Below are 23,352 nucleotides of genomic sequence, written 5' to 3' on the forward strand. Positions count from 1 at the left end.
TTGTGTTAGTGTTTTTCTGGTAGAGAGTTCTCAGAGTCTTTGGTGAAACAAACCTGTTTACTCTCAACTTCTGTCATATGGTTCACAAGCTCTGGAAACAACCAGTGATGAGATGGAGGCAGAACAGTGCTCTGATCTAGAAATGTCATCCCACAGACCCCAGATGCTTCCCTGTTGGCCTACACAGGTGGATCATGGGTGGATCCATGCAGACTTACAAGCTGATTTTCTGTAAACACATGCTACAAGCCAAAGCCTCTTCCATTGGGAATTGGGGCCATAGTGAGTCACTTCCTGCAATTCCAGACAGATAAGAATCTTAGCTCTTTCCTGGGCCTTCCAGGGAAGCATGAAAACCAAAGGCAATTTACTTCTGTTGATAAAAAAAAGGACCACCTTGTCCCAGTTTTTCTGCTGATGCTTGCTTTGTTCACGCTGCACCTACGTCATTGTGCATTGTTGTAAACAGAGGCAGACGTGCAAAAGAAGGGCTGACACCCCTTGTCACCTGGTATAGACTGCATGTCTGCCCCTCATATGTTGCCTTGGAGATATGTTGCTTCCACTGTATTGGACTGAACCCCACTCCCATCAGAACTGATGTCTACATGGTATGCCAGAAACAGTGAACTGGGAGATGGATGATTTGGCTTCTAATTCTGATTCTGGGTAAGACATGCCTTACTGATAGTCATTCCTGCTCTCTCAGACTAGGGGTTTGCTGTGGCTGAAGCTGACTCAGCAGCACTGTAGAAACTGCTTATGCTGTTAGCACGAAGAGCACTTCTGGAGAGCTCAGAATCCAGAAAGTGCTATAGGAAGACAGGATGGAGAAGTCGCCTTTGAAGGAGATTGATTTAGAGACGTACAGTAAGTTTGTCAATGGACAATGTTTCCTAAAAGGGCTAGAAGAGATGGAAAGTGAGGAGCAGCAACATGTCAGGCCATGAGGAACAAACCAAATGAAGGGAAAGCCCAGGCCTGTTCCATCGGTGAATCAGCAGACAGCACACAGCTGTAGAATTATTCATTCATGCATGTTGTAAGCTGTTTTTATGGGCAAATTTGGGGGAGCGTTATAGGATTTTGCTGGTTCATGGGAACCTTGAAGACAATGTGGGGCACTCTTGGTGGCTCCAAAGACGGTGGTTTAAGAGGGATATCTCACAGTCCCTGCCCTTGGCAGTCTACAGTGACCACGTCATCCTAGCCCTTCCATGGGAGAGTGGACTGGTGGGAAGAACACAGGGTCATTGCAAACATTAAATGAAGTCATTCATGCAAAGTCCAAGAACGTAGCTTTCAGTAAAGGACAGCAACTGTTAATGTTCTGTGGATTACCTCAAAGGCAAAGGAACGTGGAGAACCTCCTGGTAGCTCCGAGTGGCACTCAAGTTTGGTATGTTCAGACATGTGGGGGGAAAAAAAACCCTGCTGCTGCTGCCCCTGAGCTTGGCTCAACAGCTCATGCCTTCAGACATGTCCCACTGCTAAGGAGGGAGCACCTCCGGACTTATGGGGAATGTAGCAACAGTACTGGGAGGCAGCTACCACACAGGCTAAGCATACCAGATGGAATCATTTAGACCTAGGTTAGAATCATGGCTCTGCCACCTTACAGAACTTATTTCAACCCTCTGAACCACAGTTTTCTCATCTCTAAAATGGGCAAACATTTGTTAAATAAACTTCTTTTGATCAAATGTAAGTGACACTACTTTCTACATGGCTCTTTATGGCAATTACATAATTCCTAAGCCTGCTGGTGGCATAAAAGATGTGATGGCTGATTTTATGTGTCAGCTAGACTAGGCCATGGAGTGCCAAAAACAATATCCCAGATATATCTGTGAGGGTGTTTTTGGATGAAATTAACATTTGAATCTGAGTAAAACAGATTACTCTCCCTAGGTGGGTGGGCCTCACTAATCAGTTGAAGGCTTGGATAAAAGAGAGGGCTGACCCTCCTGCAAGGAAGAGGAGATTTCCTTCTGCCAGCCTGTCATGTGCTAGGACATTGGTTCTTTCCTGCCCTCATACTGTAACTAAACCTTGGTGTTTCCTGGGTCTCTATCCTGCTGGCATTTGGACTAGAAATATACTATTGGCTCTCGTGGGTCTCTAGCATGCCAAATGAAGGTCTTAGGACTTGTCAGGCTCTATGATTGTGTGAGCCAGTTCCTTATAATAAACCATGGATATAGATATGGATACAGATATAAACATAGCTAGATATCTCCTATTTGCTCGGCTTCTCTGGAGCACCCTAATACAGTAGGCGCTAAATACAAAAAAATTGTTTTTATGATTGCTATTTCTGTTAGTTTAGAACTTGGCAAGAAATGTTGTCTTTATGTAAATCTGACTGAAATTATGTTTGAGAGATGGGGAAAATAGCAATAATGGCCTAAATAGCACTATTTGTGTGCTGTTCAGAAGGTGTATTCAATCTAAAGCAAGCACTTATTATAACATGTATATAGGTATGTATCAAGATATAGATACATTTTATATTATAATATAAATAAGGCTTCTGGGGGCACTTTATCTTTTCTGGTATAGGCAATGACTTTGAGAAAGAAAAATGTAGGGCTCAGACAGCTATCTCAGAATACTGTCAAAGGACACAATTTGGGTTTCCGGTGATAACCCCAGTTACCAGACATTACACACCCTGAAAAGGACCCACTGAAGCCTTTGAGGGTTATCAGTGACCTGGCAGGTAGGAAACTTGTCTTCAAATCAAGACTTTCATCTAAAATCTGAGTTGGAGAGAAGGAAAGGGTCAAATTAAAATTTATGCTGTGAAGAGTAATAGAGGATAAAATGCCCAATAATTCTTAGGGAAAAATAGTATGGAGACTATCAGGAACAATACTTAGACGTACAGACATCTATTTACCAAGGTTTATTGAATACCTAGGTGACCTGCCAACTTTAACAGAGAGAGAGGGAGACGTATGCATAATACATACTTACACATGTTCATATATGCATGGAATATTTCTGGAGAGCATGTGAAATCTGTCTCAAGTTCCATGGAGGGAAAGGACTGGGGACTGGGAGAAGAGGAAGAATTGTTTTTCATAACATAAAGTTTCATGATGTTTAAATTTGTACTATATGCACGTATAACTTTTTAATTAAAACTCTATTTCCATTAAACTCTGCTTGGGGCAGGATCACAGATTCTGAGAGGCCCACTTGCTTTGAGCAGCTGGGCACTGTCAATATTTAATAGCCTACCTCAGCTGCCTTGCCTTTCTGTCTGTCCTACTGCAACCAGTCTTCCCCTTCTAGCAATCTTCTACCCCATCTCCGGTGTTCTCTTTGAAAAGTGTTAATTTACCTGAGCCAAGAAATCCTTGTTGCCCTTGTTTCCTACAATAGAAAGTCTGATCTGCTTAGTACGGCATTAGTGGGAAGTGATACTGCACGTAGTACTACTAGTATCATTCCTGGGCCTTCCAGAAGTCCACTGCCTTCCTCTTTCCCACTGTCACTATCCTAAACCAGACTCATCATCTTCCTGGTTTACCATGCCCTCCTGACAGTCCTTTTTACCATGCCCTCCTGACAGTCCTTTCTGCGGTTTTTCTCCAATCCCACCTGTTCTCCATACACTACATTGTTTTAAAATGCAAATAGTATCCTAACTCTCCCCTGCTTGTAAACTTGTAACTTGTAAACACTGTGGATGCCTGGCTGGCTCAGTTGGAAGAGCACACAACTCTTAATGTTGGGATTGTGAGTTCAAGCCCTGTATTGAATGTAGAGATTACTAAAAAACACATAAACTTTATTTAAAGAGAAAAAAAAAACTGCACTGATCTTAAGCTAAAATCCCAGCTCCTTAGCAGGGCAACCTTCTGCTTCCTTCTCTACTGCCATCTCTCTCCAATTCCTTATTCTCTCCTCAGATTCTATTTCTACTAATTACTATATACTGTTTAGTTCCTTGAAGGTACCATTCTCTCTTTTCTCTGAGTCTTTGCACATGCTATTTCCTATCGTAAGAAACTCTTCTACTCTTGGGGCGCCTGGGTGGTTCAGTTGCTTAAGCATCTGCTTTTGGCTTAGGTCATGATCCCAGCGTCCTGGGATCAAGTCCCACAGCAGCCTCCCTGTTCAGTGCGGAGACTGCTTCTCCCTCTATCTCTGTGATTCCACTCATTTTCATTCTCTCTCAAATAAATAATAAAATCAAAAGAAAGAAAGAAAGAAAAAGAGAGAGAATGAAAAACTCTTCTACACTCTCCTCACTGGTCTTCCAACCCCACCTTGCTCACTCCTTCAGCATAAAGGGTCGTAAAAATAAGAGTGTCCTAAGAAAATCAGAAATAACTGAGGAAGAAAAAGTCACCCATTTAGGAGGAATCCTGTAGGAGTTCAGCTATCAGAAGGGAGATGTATGGAGTGCCTGGGTGGTACAGTTGGTTAAGCATCCTGACTCTTGGTTTTGGCTCAGATTGTGATCTCAGGGTTGTAAGGCCAAGCCCTGTGTCAGCCTTCACGCTCAGTGCAGAGTCCACTGGAGACTCTATCTCCCTCTCCCTCTGCCCCTCCCCCCCCCCAAAAAAAAATCTTAAGGAGGAGGAGGAGCAGAAGGAAGAGGGGAGAGCTGTATGAGTAACACCATTGATGAAAGAAAGGGCTGGGCAGGCTGGAGAATGGAAAGAATAGAGGTCCGTCTAAAGCATAAAGTGGGGAGGGCTGAGTGAATGGGTGACAGAAGGGAGAGAATAGAGAAGGTGAAAGACCTTGAAAGCCAAGATAGAGTTTGATCTTCATTTTTTAAACAATGGGAAAACTTGAACTGTTTTTAAACTGGCAAATGACTACCTCCAGTTCTTATATTAGGAAGTTGTGAACAACAGAGTGCAGAGGAACGAAGCTGGGGAGATGGGTGATCTTAGGGAAAGAGGATGAGTGTGTGCCCCAGGGCAGCAGCAGGCAGAACTAGAAGGAAGCGATGGTTTTGAGAGAGACGTGGAGATAACATCCTGGGCTTAAAGACAAATTAAAGGAGAGGAGAGACCCAGGAATCAGAGCGCACTCACGATGCTAGCCAGAGTTAACTGGGAATAGGATGAGGTCATTGGCTGAGATGGAAATCACAAAAGGAGAGCAGATTTGGAGGAAGATAATGAATTAAGTTTGGAACATGTTGGACTTTGGGGTATAAGGTCAAGAAGCCCATGTCCATAATTAAAATCAGACACAGCCCAGGGTACAGTGTGTGGAGCCTTTCACAGAAACCACCTGTTAGGGTTGGTTTCATGTTTTCTGGTGTGGCATATTTCCATGTCTCCTGTTTTCCATATCCTGACGAGGTCATGTGAATTGTTAGCCTTGCATGCAGGGAAGGGGTTGTAAAAACACAGGGCAAGTGGAGATAAAGTCTGTAAGTGAGAGGAGATCTGTTGGGCCAGGACTGAAATTTGCACTGGAAAATTGTTCTTCTCTCCAAGCTTGTGTCAGTCACTACTCTTTCTCTTCAAGTCCCAACTCTGCTGTGATGAGCAAACTGAACTCTCAGGACAATTTCACTTCTACTCTGCACTCAGCTCCTGGGGCACTCGGAAGCCACAATGCAAACATTTTTCAAGTTATGCAGTTCCTTTTTTTGCTTTTGAACTCTTCACAGGTGTATATCAGGTCTCCCAAGTCTTTTAATTCTTTAAAAGCCGAATTTATTCCCAACATGTAGTTTTTTAAATTGTCACATATTGTTTTAAAAAACACAAAGTGGATTGAAACTGACACTGAATTCATTTGGGGAAGAAAGGAGGAAGGACAGTAACCACCTTAACAGGACAGAGTATGTCAAGAGATAATGTGTTGGTTAGAGGTGTGAGATAGTATCAGTTCCTAACCTAGAAAGGAACCTATTCGAACACAAAAGACATGCTCTCCCCCTCTTCTAAGAATAATGACTTTGCATTCTAAATATGCTAAAAGGAAGAGAGGAATACTGGTATTCTAATTGTCAAGTAAGTTGTCTTCTCAACTGGCTAAAAAGTGTTTTCTTCAGGTGCCACCTTTGGCTTATGAGCAATATTGATAAAATACAGGACTTGTCCTTTATGGTTAATTATATTTAGTTGCACTAAACAGTGCAAGACTGAGGGTTAAGTCTTTGACTTCTTTTTAGTTCTTCCTTTTAGTTATAGGTCCACTTGTGTGGCCATTGTGATGTTTGGGCAACTTAAAAGAAGGGTCTTCGTGACTCAGCTCATTACATAATTCCTCTGGGCAGAGGAATGGAGGTGGGCTAACCCTAGGTATTGCCAGTGAGCAGACTGTGCACTTGTCATTGATGGAGGAAGATGTATGTGGGGGCAGTGGGGAGAAGAGATTTTTGTTGATAGCCGATGAGTACCAGTAGGCTTCAGATCACAAAGATTTCTCTAGCTGCCTTGCCAGAAGCATCTGTCAGTCTACCATCAACATCACTATTTAATATGGAACACCCCCTCCCCGTTAGGATCGATCACCCTTCAGCATGTATGGGAGCACTGGAAGAATGAGAACTACAACTCAGAGCTTTCAACAGGGAGTGCAGTTAGCAGTAGGCAAGGAAAGTGCTTCCAAAATGGATGGGAGACTACTCTTGGGAACAGCATGAAACATGACTCTGGAGGTTGGCAAAGACAAGGAGAAAAAGACACCGGAGTGATTGCCTCACAGTCTTGCCAAGGGCTCCATTCCCACTCCTTTTTAGAGCATACACCTTTCCCCTTCTGAGATTGCCCCAGGCACCAGGTGAACAGCAGGAAATCTCCTTCTTTGCTCTGGTGGCAGCAATGTCTGTTGGCTCTGTGTCACATTCCTTTCCAGACTTCACAGGCCTCAGGTTACAAAGGTCTTATTGCACAATTCTTAGGAGAATAGGCAGGGAGGCTGGGCTGGGATAAAGAAAAGTCCTGTGCATGTCAGAGACCCAGGTGTGGCCAGATGCCAAAGCACTCCAGGTGGTAGCAGCAAGAGAAAGAATCAAATGTCTTGATCTCTAGCGAGATAGCTTTCTTTTATTTTTTCTTCCAAGGCTGTTAAATAAGACTTATCAAGATGAAACTTTTGGGGGAATTTGATGGAAAACATTTCAAAAGTTCATTTGGCATACCTGCATTTCGGTTTACTGGAGAGATTTGGGAATTTAAAACTCACAATGAAGAATCTGAAACTAAAGCTCTTTTTATCCCTCCATTTCTCATAACCAAATTTCTCCTAGAGTTTTATGCTACGTATATATGCAATTACACAATATATTACACAGCCTTTGAAAAATTAATATGGAAGCTGAAAGAACACTACCGCAGCCCTATTTAAACCCTATGCCATGATGGAATGTTCTTTTCCCTCGGTGATCACTTAATAATACTTTTATTAAAGAGATCTGTGTGGATAGCTAGAAACATATGGAAGATCCTTAAGTTAAAAACAACCTAGTGACCTAGAAAATATTCATCAGACCTCTGCAGCCGATGACTATGAGAATGAGATCTATATATATATTTAGCAATTCTTCATTTCATTTTCTTTCAGATTTGAGGGTTTCAGACATATATTAATACATTTGCAATGAACTGAATTAGAAAAGACTCTGAGTGTCTATATCCAGGGAATGCCTGGGCTCAAACTTACAAATTAGAGATGCAAGACCTGTGCAGCTCTACATAAAACAAATAAATCTAAGGGAGTACTTAAGATATCAAGGTAACTCCAAATAAAATATTAATTTGCGGCATAAGTTAGGAAAGGCTCATAAAGGAGACATATTAGACAATAAGGATAGGCCAGTTACCACAGATGGTATGACAGCCATACCTGCCAGATGAAGTGTCCATTCATACATACATTTATGGAGTACACATGTGTATCACAGAGTAGGCACACACACATACACATAAACAAAGCGATCTACCTAAACTGGAAAGACAAGGCCACAGAAAGTGTGCATGCTTATTATAAAGCAAAAAGGCCATTAATGGCATAAATGTCTCCCCGCCCCCCCAGCAAACTACTCCTATTAGGCCTCAAGGCAGAGTAACCTGTGGATTTCCCTGGATTTATTTTCATTGTTATTTCAGCCTGTTCAGTGGGGTCTTGGGTGCCTTTTCTTGACCTTGACCAAAGCTGATTCTTATGTGGAGTGGTAAAGGCTAGGAGAGATTTGTGACTAGTGTCACTCACCACAGAGTACTTGAATTGACCAACAAACACATCAAGGGAATAAAATGAGATTTCCTCCGTTAGGATACTCTAAAATAGCTGAAATAAGAACGAAGAAATTCATTCAGCATGAATTAAGGGCAGGGAGTATTGAAGAAGCCACCAGGCTAATAGTAAGAGGCTTTAAGCTATGGTTCCCAAGCTAGCAATCCCTAGCTTAATGATCTAAGTCAAGACACAACCTCTCTATGCTGGTTTCTTCTTCTGGAAATGAGGACATTGGAATGGATGATCTCTCAGTTCCCTTCCAACTCTAAAATTCTGTGGTATATGACTAACACAATGGTCAGAGAACATAATAGTCAATATATATGTATAGATAAGTTAGGACATTCTGTGTTTTTTGGATATTATTTCAGGTTAAACCTAATCTTAGTTGTCACTAACTATGAATGAACTCTAAAAATTGAATCAGTGAAGTTTTAATTTTCAAGGACCTAAGATGTTGGCTCATAATATAATTTTAAAAATTATGGTGGCTTCTCTAGAGGGAAGTTGGATATATACTAGAGTTAATGTGAAAGTACGTTTTGTTTTTATCTGGACCTCAGGATATATCAACATACTTTGGGTTATTATTACTTTTATAGTATATACAGTGTTGGAATTACTTCTGGGATATATTTATTCCTGATGTGTTGGAGACCAAAGACTGTTAAAAATTGTGTCCTGTGGTTAGAGATTGTGTCTCCCTTCTCCTTGTCTATTGCTGGTGGGGTCCCCTATGGGCAACTAATCTACCTGTCAGAAACTAGACTGCTGCTTCTACTGAGGGAATGTGGCAATAAACTTAGCTCTTGCAGGCAAATCTCAGCGTGCCTGCCTGAACAGTCCTGTACTCAGCTCTGGGGTCGCAGTGTGCTGAGACACAGAGGGAGGCCAATGGAGATGAGTCAGGACCTGGCACCCACCCCACGCTCCGCCCTACTGGTAAACAGAACAGCTATTTGCCCGTCACTGGAGCCTCTCAGGGCCCCAAGACTGCAGGAAGAAACAAATACTTTAGAAGCCAAAACCCCAAGGCAAGGTAAAGAAAACAGAAATGTCCGCATCCCCAGCTATGATTTCACTGGCGTGAGTTCTTTAGAGGGGGAGGAGTTGTAAATGGTTCCAGCTGAACTGTTTTACCTACTTCTCAACCATAAGGCCCTTCTCTTTCACTCTTTATAGGGGATGATGGCCTTTTTGCCTTTTAAGCCTTGAAATCTCAAAACCAGGCTTTAGAATTAATTTTGATTGTAACAAATAATAAATTTATTTCTCTTATTACTTTTGTTTCTATTTTTATGCTATATTCTATTAAAATGCCTCTTTCAGTTAACTTTTTGTTTAGTTTATTTTTCCCTGTCATTATGGGGAGAAGCTATTAAAAGAATAAACATTACCAGGTAATGAATGTAAACTACTTTACAAAGTAATTTTACACTGACTTCTTGAGGTAATTGTTTCTTTTGCATTTTGACATTGGTTGGGGAGAGAACAATAAGGGGCTGACAGTCTTGGGAATGTCCTCATCCGGCTTCATGACAATAAGTAGGTCTGGCTATTGGGAGAATACTCCTCAGCTCTCTTTCTCGTAGGACTACCTTCGGCCTTTTTTCTGCCCACTGTAAAGTGTCCGGTGCGTAGTCTCTGTGCTTATACTATTATTCCTAAGCCTGATGATACACTCGTCTTATGGTCTTCTCCTGTTTTTTTAGATACTAGCAATTTCTGTTCTAAACTTAGCAATTGTTACATACCTGAACTGGAGGCATGGCTGGCTGATTCCTTCTAGCTCTGTCAGGTAGCGTCCCACCTCTAATATATCAATAGCTGAACCTTCTGTTACCTTCTACTCAGTCGCCACAGCTGAGCCTGGGCTGGATATTGTGATGTCACAGAGTAGAATACTTGCTCCTCCCAAAGGCCCAGCTGAGACCCTCTGGCTTCAGCATTTTCTGTCTGGTGCATGATGGGAGGTGGGGAAGGTTAATCCTTTTATTTCTTAACTGAGCCCTAGGATCATAGGATCTTACTATGGGTGGAGACCTTGGAGACCTAGTGACTAGATTTTAAAACTAACTCCCTTATTTTACAGATGGGGAAATTCAGATTCCAGGTAGGTAAGCGGCAGAGCTAAATCTAAACCCACGTGCCCCCCTTGTCAGCCCCCTGTTCTTCTGAACACACTGCACCCCTGCTGGGTCCTACTCTGTGAAGTTTGTCAACATCATTGTTCTCTGATAGATAGCTTGTTGGATGAGTTTTATCTGAATCCACCCATGACAAGAAACCATTCAGATAATGTGCATCGTGGGAAGAGAACAAGAGTCTTAGGGAAGATCATTAGGTTTTCTGACAATCTATAGGTACTAGAAATAGCTAATTTTGGTCCTGGCCAACACTCAAGAAATCCCGAGCCACCAGACCTATTCTAGATTAACAAGTAATGGGACTTCTGAGTAACTGATGTTTTCGATGAGATTTAATGATAAGAATGCCTAACCCGGGATTAGCGATGGCTGCAATGCCATACAAGGTTCTAGTGTTTGTTTAGAGAATGGGAAAGAATAACTGGTAAAGGGGCGCCTGGGTGGCTCAGTGGGTTAAGCCGCTGCCTTCGGCTCAGGTCATGATCTCAGGGTCCTGGGATCAAGTTCCACATCGGGCTCTCTGGTCAGCAGGGAGCCTGCTTCCCTCTCTCTCTCTGCCTGCCTCTCCATCTACTTGTGATTTCTCTCTGTCAAATAAATACATAAAATATTTAAAAAAAAAAAAAAGAATAACTGGTAAAGCAATAGATTTTCACTGGAATTTAACTCTCTTTCATACCATTCGCTTTTTCTAGATACTGTCCCCATATGGCATTAAAAAATTATATGCATTGCATGAGATGACTTGTATCTTGAAGCCAGAGACTTGTACTTACAAAATTTCTCAAGAGGGGAACATATATTGCACTTTCATAACACCAACAACTAACATTTTACATCATGTTTTAGCATTTACAAGCTATTTTCACATATATCATTTCATTTAATCTTCACAGCTCAGTGAAGTAAACATTGTATTATTTTTAGTACAATTTTATGAGTGAGAAAATTATAACTTAGAGAGGTTGTTACTTGCACAAGATCACAAAGCTAATTAAGTGGAAAGGGTAACATCAGCTACAAACCAGATCTTCCAACCAAGCATTTTCCCCACCACAGGGCTTCCCTGGGGTGGGAGGAATTGTCATGTGGTCTGGGAACACACTTGAAGGCAATTACATTAGGCAACCTTTTGATTAACAAAGAAGAAAGTATTCCTCTGGGTCATAAATACTGCTTTACTAACCTCCTACATGTCTCAGTAAAAACTTAGAGAAATGGTTAGTGAACACTAATTTCAAACTTCAAAATAATATAATCATTGCCCTTCAACCTGACAATTCCACGTCTGTGAATTCTCCTAAGGGAATTATCATAGATATGAATAATATTTAGCTACAAGAGGTTCATTCTCTGAAGCATTGTTTATAATAGAAAACAAATATCTACTTAATATCTTCTTTAAATTAACTCTTACACTTTACTGAAATAAGAGAATTTAAAAGTAATTTTTTTGTCACTACATAAATAAAAATGTAGTATAGTTACCTTAAGTGTCAAATAACCATAAAAACAGATATAACAAAGTCAGGCTCTGGGCCAGTCCTATCCACCACTATACTCACAACAGTCATGACCCCACTACAACAGGAAGGTGAATGCAGCCCCCACACAGGACACCCCTGGAACACCTGGTTCTGGTGACCAGTGGGACTGCACTTCTCTGCCCCCACAGGACATCCCTATACAAGGCCACTTATTTAAGACTGGGAGATGTAGCTGAATCATCTAATATAGAGAAACAGAGTTAGGCAAAATGAGGAGAGTGAAGAATATGTTCCAAGTGAAAAAACAAAACGAAATCTCAGGAAAAGAACTGAACAAAGCAGACTACCCAATTGAGTTCAAAGTAATTGTCATAAAGACATTTACTTTATGAGCTCACGAGAGATTGGATGAATACAGAACTTCAATAAAGAGGCAGAATGTAAGAAAGTACCCATCAGAGATATGGGATACAATAACAGAAACCAACAATACACTAGAGGGAATATACAGATTAAGTGATACAAAATAATGGATCGGCAATCTTGAAGACCAGGTAGAGAAATCACCAAAACTGAAAAGAGAATTTTTTTTAAAGATTTTATTTACTTGACAGACAGAGACCACAAGTAGGCAGAGAGGCAGGTAGAGAGAGAGAGGAGGAAGCAGGCTCCCCGCTAAGCAGAGAGCCCAATGTGGGACTCGATCCCAGGACCCTGAGATCATGACCTGAGGCAAAGGCAGAGGCTTTAACCCACTGAGCCACCCAGGCGCCCCTGAAAAGAGAATTTTTAAAAATATGAAGATAGTTAAAGGGGACCTGTAGGACAATATCAAGCATACTAACATTAATATTTTAGAGGTCCCAGAGAGAAAAGAGAGAGAGAGAGAAAGGGGCAGAAACTTTATTTGAAGAAATAATAGCTGAACACTTCACTAACTTGACAAAAGAGACAGATATCCAGGTCCAGGAATCCCAGAAAGTCCCAAGCAAGTTAAACACCAAGATAAATTGTAATTAGAATGTCAAAAACTAAAGACAAAGAGAGAATCTTAAAAGCAGCAAAAGAAGAGCAGTTACTTATGTATAGGGAACTGCTGGAAGACCAACAGCTGATCTTTCAAGTGGAAACACTGCATGCTAGAAAGCAGTGACATAATATATTTAAAGTGCTGAGAGGGAAAAAAAGAAAAAACAAACCTACAACCAGGAATACTGGGCAAGGTTATCATTCAAAATTGAAAGGAAGATAAAAAGTTTCTCAGATAAACAAAAGCTAAAGGAGTTCATTATCACTAAATAGGCTTTATTATAAGAAATATCAAAGGATGGGGTGTCTGGGTAGCTCAGTCAGTTAAGTGTCCAACTCTTGATTTCACTCAGGTCATGATCTCAGGGTTGTCAGATGGAGCCCCATTTTGGCCTCCTTGCTGAGTGTGGAGCCTGCTGAAGATTCTCTCCCTCCCTCCCCTTCTACCTCTCTCTCAAGGTTGGGGGTGGGGAATCAAAGGATTTCTTTAATTGGAAAAGGCCAAAACTAGAAAGAAGAAAATATATGAAAGAAAAAAAATCTCATCAGTAAGGCAAACACATAGTAAAAATAGTGGACCAACTACTTATAAAGCTAATATAAAGGTTAAAAAACAAAAGTAGTAAAAACAACTCTACAATAATGATACACACAAAAAATGTAAATATGAAATCAAAAACATAAAACATGGTGGATAGGGAATAAAAAAGTAGTGCTTTTATAAAGTGTTCCAACTTAAGCCACCAGCAACTTAAAAGAGTACTAAATACATAGGTTGTTACATATGAAATATATATATATATATGTGTGTGTGTGTGTGTGTGTGTGTGTATGTGTATAAACTACAAGCCAAAAAGCTATAATAGATACACAGAAAATAAAGAGAAAGAAACCCAAACATAACACTAAAGAAAATCATCAAATCACCAGGGAAGAGACAAGGCAAGAAGAAAGGAACAGAAAAGATCTATAGCTCTTTTGATCAGGACTGTGGTGCTGGCAGGATGAGTAAGTGTCGTGGTCTTCATACTTCCAGGAAGCTCCATACCCACCAAGAAGATTGGAAGTGGCATGATAAACCATACAAGAAAGCCCATTTGAGCACAGCCCTGGGCTAACCCTTTTGGAAGTATTTTCCATACGAAGAGAATTGTGCTAGAAAAAGTAGGGGATGAAGCCAAACAACCAAATTCTGCCATCAGGAAGTGTGTCAGGTCCAGCTGATCAAGAATGGCCTAAATAGTAAATGGAATCGATTCTCTAATTTCTCTTTCTGTATTTTCATTGTTAGTGTATAAGAAAGCCACTGATTTCTGCACATTGACTTTGTATCCTGCCACGTTGCTGAATTGCTGTATGAGTTCTAGTAGTTTGGGGGTGGAGTCTTTTGGGTTTTCCATACGAAGAATCATGTCATCTGTGAAGAGAGAGAGTTTGACTTCTTCATTGCCAATTTTATTTCTCTTTGTTGTCTGATTGCTGTTGCTAGGACTTCTAATACTATGTTGAACAAGAGTGGTGAAAGTGGGCATCCTTGTCTTGTTCCTGATCTCAACGGGAAGGCTGAAAGCTTTTTCCCATTGAGGATGATATTTGCTGTGGGTCTTTCATAGATAGATTTGATGAGGTTCAGGAATGTTCCCTCCATCCCTATACTTTGAAGCGTTTTAATCAGGAACGGATGCTGGAATTTGTCAAATGCTTCTTCTGCATCAATTGAGAGGACCATGTGGTTCTCCTCTCTTCTCATATTAATTTGTTGTATCACATTGATTGATTTGCGAATGTTGAACCATCCTTGTAGCCCAGGGATGAATCCCACCTGGTCATGGTTGATAATCTTTTTAATGTGCTGTTGGATCCTGTTGGCTAGGATCTTGTTGAGAATCTTAGCATCCATATTCATCAGTGATATTGGTCTGAAATTCTTTTTTTTGGTAGGGTCTTTGCCTGGTTTGGGGATCAGGGTAATGCTGGCTTCATAGAAAGAGTCTGGAAGTTTTCCTTCTGCTTCAATTTTTTGAAACAGCTTCAGGAGAATAGGTGTTATTTCTTCTTTGAAAGTTTGGTAGAATTCCCCAGGGAATCCGTCAGGTCCTGGGCTCTTGTTTTGTGGGAGGTTTTTGATCAGTGCTTCAATCTCATTAATAGATATCGGTCTATTCAGGTTGTCGATTTCTTCCTGGTTAAATTTTGGGAGTTTATAGTTTTCCAGGAATGCATCCATTTCATCTAGGTTGCTTAGTTTATTGGCATATAACTGTTGATAGTAACTTCTGATGATTGTTTCAATCGACTCCATTTACTATAGCACAAAGAACCATAAGATACCTGGGAATAAACCTAACAAAAGAGGTAAAGGATCTGTACTTGAGGAACTACAGAACACTCATGAAAGAAATTGAAGAAGACACAAAAAGATGAAAGACCATTCCATGCTCTTGGAGCGGAAGAATAAACATTGTTAAAATGTCTATACTGCCTAGAGCAACATATATTTTTAATGCCATTCTGATCAAAATTCCACCGGTATTCTTCAAAGAGCTGGAGCAAATAATCCTAAAATTTGTATGGAATCAGAAGAGACCCCGAATTGCTAAGGAAATGTTGAAAAACCAAAATAAAGCTGGGGCATCACGTTACCTGATTTCAAGCTTTATTACAAAGCTGTGATCACCAAGACAGCATGGTACTGGCATAAAAACAGACACATAGACCAGTGGAACAGAGTAGACAGCCCAGATTTGGACCCTCAACTCTATGGTCAATTAATCTTCGACAAAACAGGAAAAAATATACAGTGGAAAAAAGACAGTCTCTTCAATAAATGGTGCTGGGAAAACTGGACAGCTATAAGTAGAAGAATGAAATTCGACCATTTTCTTACACCGTACACAAAGATAAACTCAAAATGGATAAAAGACCTCAACGTGAGACAGGAATCCATCAGAATCCTAGAGGAGAACATAGGCAGTAATCTCTTCGATATCAGCCACAGCAACTTCTTTCAAGATATGTCTCCAAAGGCAAAGGAAACAAAAGCGAAAATAAACTTTTGGGACTTCATCAAAATAAAAAGCATCTGCACAGCCAAGGAAACAGTCAAAAAAACAAAGAGACAACCCACGGAATGGGAGAAGATATTTGCAAATGACAGTACAGACAAAAGGTTGATATCCAGGATCTATAATGAACTCCTCAGACTCAACACACACGAAACAGGAAAACATATCAAAAAATGGGCAGAAGATATGAACAGACACTTCTCCAATCAAGACATACAAATGGCTATCAGACACATGAAAAAATGTTCATCATCACTAGCCCTCAGGGAGATTCAAATTAAAACCACATTGAGATATCACCTTACACCAGTTAGAATGGCCAAAATTAACAAAACAGGAAACAACATGTGTTGGAGAGGATGTGGAGAAAGGGGAACCCTCTTACACTGTTGGTGGGAATGCAGGTTGGTGCAGCCTCTTTGGAGAACAGTGTGGAGATTCCTCAAGAAATTAAAAATAGAGCTTCCCTATGACCCTGCCATTGCACTCCTGGGTACTTACCCCAAAGATACAGATGTTGTGAAAAGAAGGACCATCTGTACCCCAATGTTTATAGCAGCAATGGCCACGGTCGCCAAACTGTGGAAAGAACCAAGATGCCCTTCAACGGATGAATGGATAAGGAAGATGTGGTCCATATACACTATGGAGTATTATGCCTCCATCAGAAAGGATGAATACCCAACTTTTGTAGCAACATGGACGGGACTGGAAGAGATTATGCTGAGTGAAATAAGTCAAGCAGAGAGAGTCAACTATCATATGGCTTCACTTATTTGTGGAGTATAACAAATATCGTGGAGGACAAGGGGTGTTAGAGAGGAGAAGGGAGTTGCGGTAAATTGGAAGGGGTGGTGAATCACGAGAGACTATGGACTCTGAAAAACAACTGAGGGGTTTGAAGTGGCAGGGGGGTGGGAGGTTGGGGTACCAGGTGGTGGGTATTATAGAGGGCACGGATTGCATGGAGCACTGCTGTGGTGAAAAAATAATGAATACTGTTTTTCTGAAAATAAATAAATTAATTTTTTTTAAATGTCTTAAATAAATAAATAAATCATAGCCTTTGTAATCATAGTTGTTTGAAATTTATTGAGGAAAATGATGAGGTTCTCGTTGATTGATTTGATCACAAAGGTCATGCTGTCAGTGACATTCCTGGCATTTGCTTTATGGTTGTCAAAGTAGCCAATGTCTCTCTTTTGGCTTTAAACGAAGGCAAGAAAGAAAGACCAAGATCATAAGTTTTAAAGGTGAAAACATGACAGTATTAAATTTTCATATACCAAAAAAAAAAAAAGAAAGAAAGAAAACCATAAAACAATCAGAAAAAAATTTACAAGCTAGAAATAAATACATACCTATAAATAGTAATTTAAATGTAAATGGATTAAGTACTCTAATCAAGGAGCGCCTGGGTCGCTCAGTGGGTTAAAGCCTCTGCCTTCAGCTCAGGTCATGATCCCAGAGTCTGGGATTGAGCCCCGCATCGGGCTCTCTGCTTGGCAGGGAGCCTGCTTCCCCCTCTCTCTCTGCCTGCTTCTCTGCCTACTTGTGATCTCTGTCTGTCAAATAAATAAATAAAATCTTAAAAAAAAAAAAAAAAGAAAGAAAGGGTGGGTGGGTGAATGGATTAAAATAAGAAGACAAGACCCATCTATGTGCTGCCTACAAGTGGCTCAGATCTCACTTCAGACCTAAAGACATACAGACTTAAAGTGAAGGGATAGAAGAAGATATTCTATGCAAATAGAAACAAAAAGAAAACAATATGTATATCAAACAAAAAGGCATTATTTTTTTATTTTTTAAGATTTTATTTTAAGAGAGAGAGTGAGCATGAGCAGGGGGAGGAACAGAGGGAGAGGGAGAAGCAGACTCCCCACTGAGCAGGGAGCCCACAATGGGGCTTGATCCCAGTACCCCAGGATCATGACCTGAGCCAGAAGGCAGACCCCCAACAGACTGAGCCACCCAGGTGCCCCAAAATAGACTTTAAAACAAAAGCTGTAAGAAGAGACAAGGGGAGTAATACAACAAGCAGATAAAATAGTTATAAATATTTATGCACACAACATAGGAGCACCTAAATATATAAAGCAAATATTAACAGACACAGAGGTAGAAATTAACAATAATACAATAATAATAGGGGACTTTAACACTCCACTTACATCAATGGCTATATCATCTAGATGAAAATTAAGAAACATTGGCCCTAAATGACACATTAGACTAGAAGGATGTAATAGATATATACAGAACATTGCATTGAAGACAGCACATGTGCTCAGGTGTACATGAAACATTCTTCAGTATAGATTACATTTCAGGCCACAAAACAAGTCTCATTAGATTCAAGATTGAAATCATATCAAGCATATATTTTTTATCACAATGGTATAGAAATCAATTACAAGAAGAAAACTGGGAATACAAATGTGGAGACTAAACAACATGCTACTAAACAATCAATGGGTCAATGAAAGAAATCAAATAGGAAATTAAAAAAATATTATGTGACAAATGAAAATAAAAACGCAACATTCCAAAATCTGCAGGACACAAAAGCAATTTTAAGAGGAAATTTTATTAGTGATACAGGCCAACCTCAAGAAAAAGAACAGTTTCAAATAAACAATCTTACCTTAAACCTAAAAAGAACTAGAGAAAGAAGAACAAAGTTAGTAGAAGGAAGGAAGTAATAAAGATTAGAGTGGAAATAAATGAAATAGAGACTAAAAGAACAGTAGGTAAGATCAATGAAATTAAAAACTGGTTCTTTAAAAAAATAAAATTGAGAAAACTTTAGCCAAATTCATCAACAGAAATAGAGAAAGGACTCAAGTAAATGAAGTCAGAAATGAAAGCAGAGAAGTTGCAATTGATAGCATAGATATGTCAAAGCTCATAAGAGATTACTAAAACAATTATATGCCAACAAATTGGACAGCCTAGAAGAAATGGATAAATTACCAGAAACAGAACCTTCTGAGACTGAATCAGGAAGAAGTAGAAAATATGAACAGACTGGAAAATATGAATAGACATGAAATTGAATCAGTTATTAAAAGCCCAGGATCAAACAGCTTCATTGGTGAAATCTACCTAATATTTAAAGAAGAGTTAATACCTATTCTCAAACTGTTCCAAATAATGGAAGAGAAAGGAATGCTTCCAAACACATGTACAAGACCAGCATTACCCTGATACCTAAATCAGGCAAAGACACTATAAGAAAATTACAGGCCAAGATCCCTTATGTTCATAGAGGCAAGAATTCTCAAAAAAGATTAGCAAACCAAATTCAACACTATATTGAAGGGATCATACACCATGATCGAGTGGGATCTATTCCAGTGAGTCAAGGGTGGTTAAACATCTGCAAGTCGATGTCATACACCACATTAACAAAACAAAAGGATAAGAATCATGATCATCTCAACAGAAGCAGAATGCTTCTAAACATCCATTAATTATGAAAACTGTCAACAAAGTGGGAGTGGGGGGAATATACCTCAACACAATAAAGACCAACCATATATGAAAAACCCACAGCTAGCATCACACTCGTTGGAGAAAAACTGAAAGCTTTTCCTCAAACATCAGAAACGAGACAAGGATGTTCACGCTTCCACTTTTATTCAACATGGTATTGGAAGTCTTAGCCACAGCAGTTCAGCGAGGAAAAGAAATAAAAGGCATCCAAATTGGAAAGGAAGAAGGAAAACTATTCACAATAGCATGATACTATATATAGAAAACCCTCAAGACTCCTTTAAAAAGAAACTATTAGAACTAATAAACGAAATTCAGTAAAGTTGCAGGATATAAATCAGTATACAAAATATGTTGCATTTCTAATACACGAATAACCATCAAAAAGAGAAGTTAAGAAAGCAACCCCATTTGCAGTTGCATCAAAAAGAAGATCTAGGAATAAGTTTAACCAAGAAGGTGAAAGACTGTGAGACATTGATGAAAGAAATTAAAGATGATAGAAATAAATGGAAAGATATTCCATGCTCATGGGGTGGAAGACTTTATAAATTTATATTATATATAATATTTGTTTGATTTAATAATAATATATAAATCATATATAATATTCATATACATATGAATATTGCTTATCCATAAAAAAAGAATGAAATATTTCTACTCATAATAACATGGATAGACCTAGATGGTATTACACCAAGGGAAATAAGTGAGACTGAAAAATACAAATACTGGATGATTTCACTTACATATGCAATACAAAAAGCAAAACCAATGAACAAACAAAACAGAAAGTTATAGATACAGAGAATAAGTTGAAGGTAACCAGCAGGGAGGCAGACAGGTGATGGATAATGAGGTTCAGTCATCCAGACAGGGTTATATTATACAGGATAGGGAATATAGTCAGTAATATTGCAACAACTTTGCATGGTGTTAGAAGGTAACTAGACTTATTGTGGTGACCATTTTGTGATGTATATATCTACGAAATCACTATGTTGTACACTTGAAACAAATTCAATATCGTATGTCAATTATTTTTTGATTAAAAAAAGAATACAAAGTAATGCTATTAATGCATTGATTTTGTTGCTAATACCTGGCAAAAACTGTGACTAATTTAATCAAATCACAATTAATACCCTTTATTCCTGTCATGATTAGACACCTTTCTGCATTAGATATCTTTTTTCACCACCATTGTACAACAGGTTCTGTGAGGAAAAGAAACGTAGTACATATCTGATTCCAAAAGGCAATTATGTATATTTCTACATACCTGGGACACTAAACGCCTGGGATACTAAATGCCAAAGTGACCTTTTGATGCACTTCAGAAAAGAGCACAGCTGTCACATGGGCAGTCAGTATGCGAGAATCCACCCTAGCCCTCTGTGTGATTTTCACTAATGGCTCTCAGGAACCGTGCTACAGCCTGGAAAGCATTTCAGAAATTTGTGAGTGTTTTTGGTTGTTGCAATCATTACGCGTTGGAGGTACTCCTGGCTTTGTGAAGCAGAGGCTAGAGATGTTAGCCTGCAATGTCAGGCATGTTCCCATGTGAACAAGAATTGACTGATAATTCCCAGTGACTTTATATATCTCTCAGAATATCCAAGTCAGTGAAAAAACTAGTGAACCAGACCTAAATATTATTCATAATTTATAATTACCTAAGCCAGACCTGAATCCTTCTAATACATAAATGCAAAATTTTTGCACAGTTTTAATATACACTGATTTTTCCAGAATGCAGCAGCTTTGTACATCAGGTAAGACCATATTCTCGTTTCTTTACAACTTTACCAAACAATGTTCACAATTTTGAAAAAACCAGCCCATCCGATGTTCATGGTGCCCTGAAGTCACCCTGAAACTCACCTGTATCTGTCTACACTAGCATCTTCAGCAAATCTCCCATTATCTTCTCCACCATAGTTAAGCTCAAGCATTTAACTACTAAAATGTATATTTGTTTATATGAATTATTTTCTTTAGTTTCTCCTTTTATCCAGGGTAGGGGATTACATTGACTTTTATCAAATTTTAAATTTTTAAAATTTAAAATTTTACAATTTTTAAATTTTATTAAATTTTTATTAAATTATGCACATAGGCAGGCTATCTGTGACTATCATTTCAGAATTTGACATGAGGAGATAAAGCATTGTCATTAAAAGGGAACAGTGGCCCTGACAGTGTTGAGCACCACTCAGTTCTAAGAAGTCATCTGAGATATTCATGGGCATAACTGGGGATCTCACTGTGATCCACACATTTTTTCAACAAGTCGATTATCACTGTGCTTCCTTCCTTGACCTTGTTACAGTATTGGCAGAAACAACAGTATCTGCAAAATTGCAGGCTCAATATCCTATGTTTTTCGATTACTCAAAAAAATGTAAGCACTGAAAATGTTTCAAACGCATTCATGCAATACCAAAAAATAATCTCATACATGAGTTGTGGCACATATTACATATCATGCTTTAGGAAACACAGGTCTTTCCATTCTCATGATATAGAAGAATGCTCACAGATATTAGTGCAAAAGTTGGTACCAATATTTCTTTTAAGATTTTATTTATTTATTTGAGAGAGAGAGAGAGAGCACAAGCAGGGGGACCAGCAGAGGGAGAGAGGGAGATGGAGAAGCAGGCTCCCTGCTGAACAGGGACCCGGATGTAGAGCTTGATCCCAGGACCCTGGGATCACTACCTGAGATGAAGGCAGACACCTAACCAACTAAGCCACCCAGGTGCCCCAAGTAGGTACCATTTTTAATAAATACACATACTGGGGAAAATTCGAAAGGTCCACACCAAATTATCAACAGTGGTTATCTCAGAATGGGAGACGATGTGTGATTCAATTCTTACTTGTTTACCTTTTCTAAATGTTTTAGAATGGATGTATGTTCTTAAATGAAGAAAAAAGGCTATTTGAAGTATACATATATAGTAGATAAAATTGGAGGGAGCTATGGAACATTTATATTCATATATACATCTCTGTAGTGTTGCTTCTATAGTGAAATCAGTGTACAACATACATTTTTCTATTTCTTTTTATTTATTACCCATTTACATTATCAAATTCCTCTTATTGCACAAAGTGGAAAGCCCTATAGAGCTAGCAGGGATTCATTAGAAGAATCATAAAGTGAACCAACAATTTCCCTACTTTCATTAGTATTTTTAGTAGTGTCCATAAATTAAATTAATAATTTCCAAAACTTAGTTTAAAAGTCACCTTTTTTAGAACAAAGGATTCTCATGGTAGGATCTGGATTGAGTTTCTTTTTCTTGAACTGATCTCCTTTCAGTTATCTTAGGAGATAAAAATCACATCCTAACTTGTGTTTTATGTTGTCTGAGCATATAGTTAATACTTTACATTCTGCAAACGTAAGGACTACATCAGTTCTTTTGTGTAGGGTTCTATAATGAAACACACGCGACAACTCCAGTTGAGGTAAGCAAAGGCCTCAGAGACAGAGCCCACAAAGGTTTCAGGTCCCTCAGACAGGTGGGGGAATGAAAGAAAACCTCTGCAAGCAGGTGTTCTTCAGACAAAATAAATATAGATGGAAGTCAGAGTTCAAAGTTTCTTTTTTTTGTTCATTTATTTTTAATTTTCATTTTTTATTATGTTCAATTAGCCAACATATAGCACATCATTAGTTTTTTTGTTTATTTATTTATTATTTTTTGAGTTCAAAGTTTCTTGCTCAGTTGTGGAGGAGAATTTTGTGGGAAGTGGGGTGGGAAATACTCCTTTTGTCAACACTTAAATTCCACTTTAAGCCAGAAGTTTTCAAATTGTGGGCTACAGACCACCTAGATCAGAACGACCTGCTTTATTTTTTCAAAAAATTAGTAGATTCCCACGTAACTC

General features: G+C 39.1%; 1 protein-coding gene across 1 annotated transcript in view; it reads right to left on the minus strand.

Annotated features, from left to right (window-relative positions):
* DNAJC5B (DnaJ heat shock protein family (Hsp40) member C5 beta) overlaps positions 1-23,352 on the minus strand; it is a 100,633-nt gene that overhangs the window by 74,139 nt on the left and 3,142 nt on the right. The window lies entirely within an intron of this gene.

Source organism: Neovison vison, chromosome 4, assembly GCF_020171115.1.
Source record: "Neovison vison isolate M4711 chromosome 4, ASM_NN_V1, whole genome shotgun sequence".
Classification (NCBI taxonomy): domain Eukaryota; kingdom Metazoa; phylum Chordata; class Mammalia; order Carnivora; family Mustelidae; genus Neogale; species Neogale vison.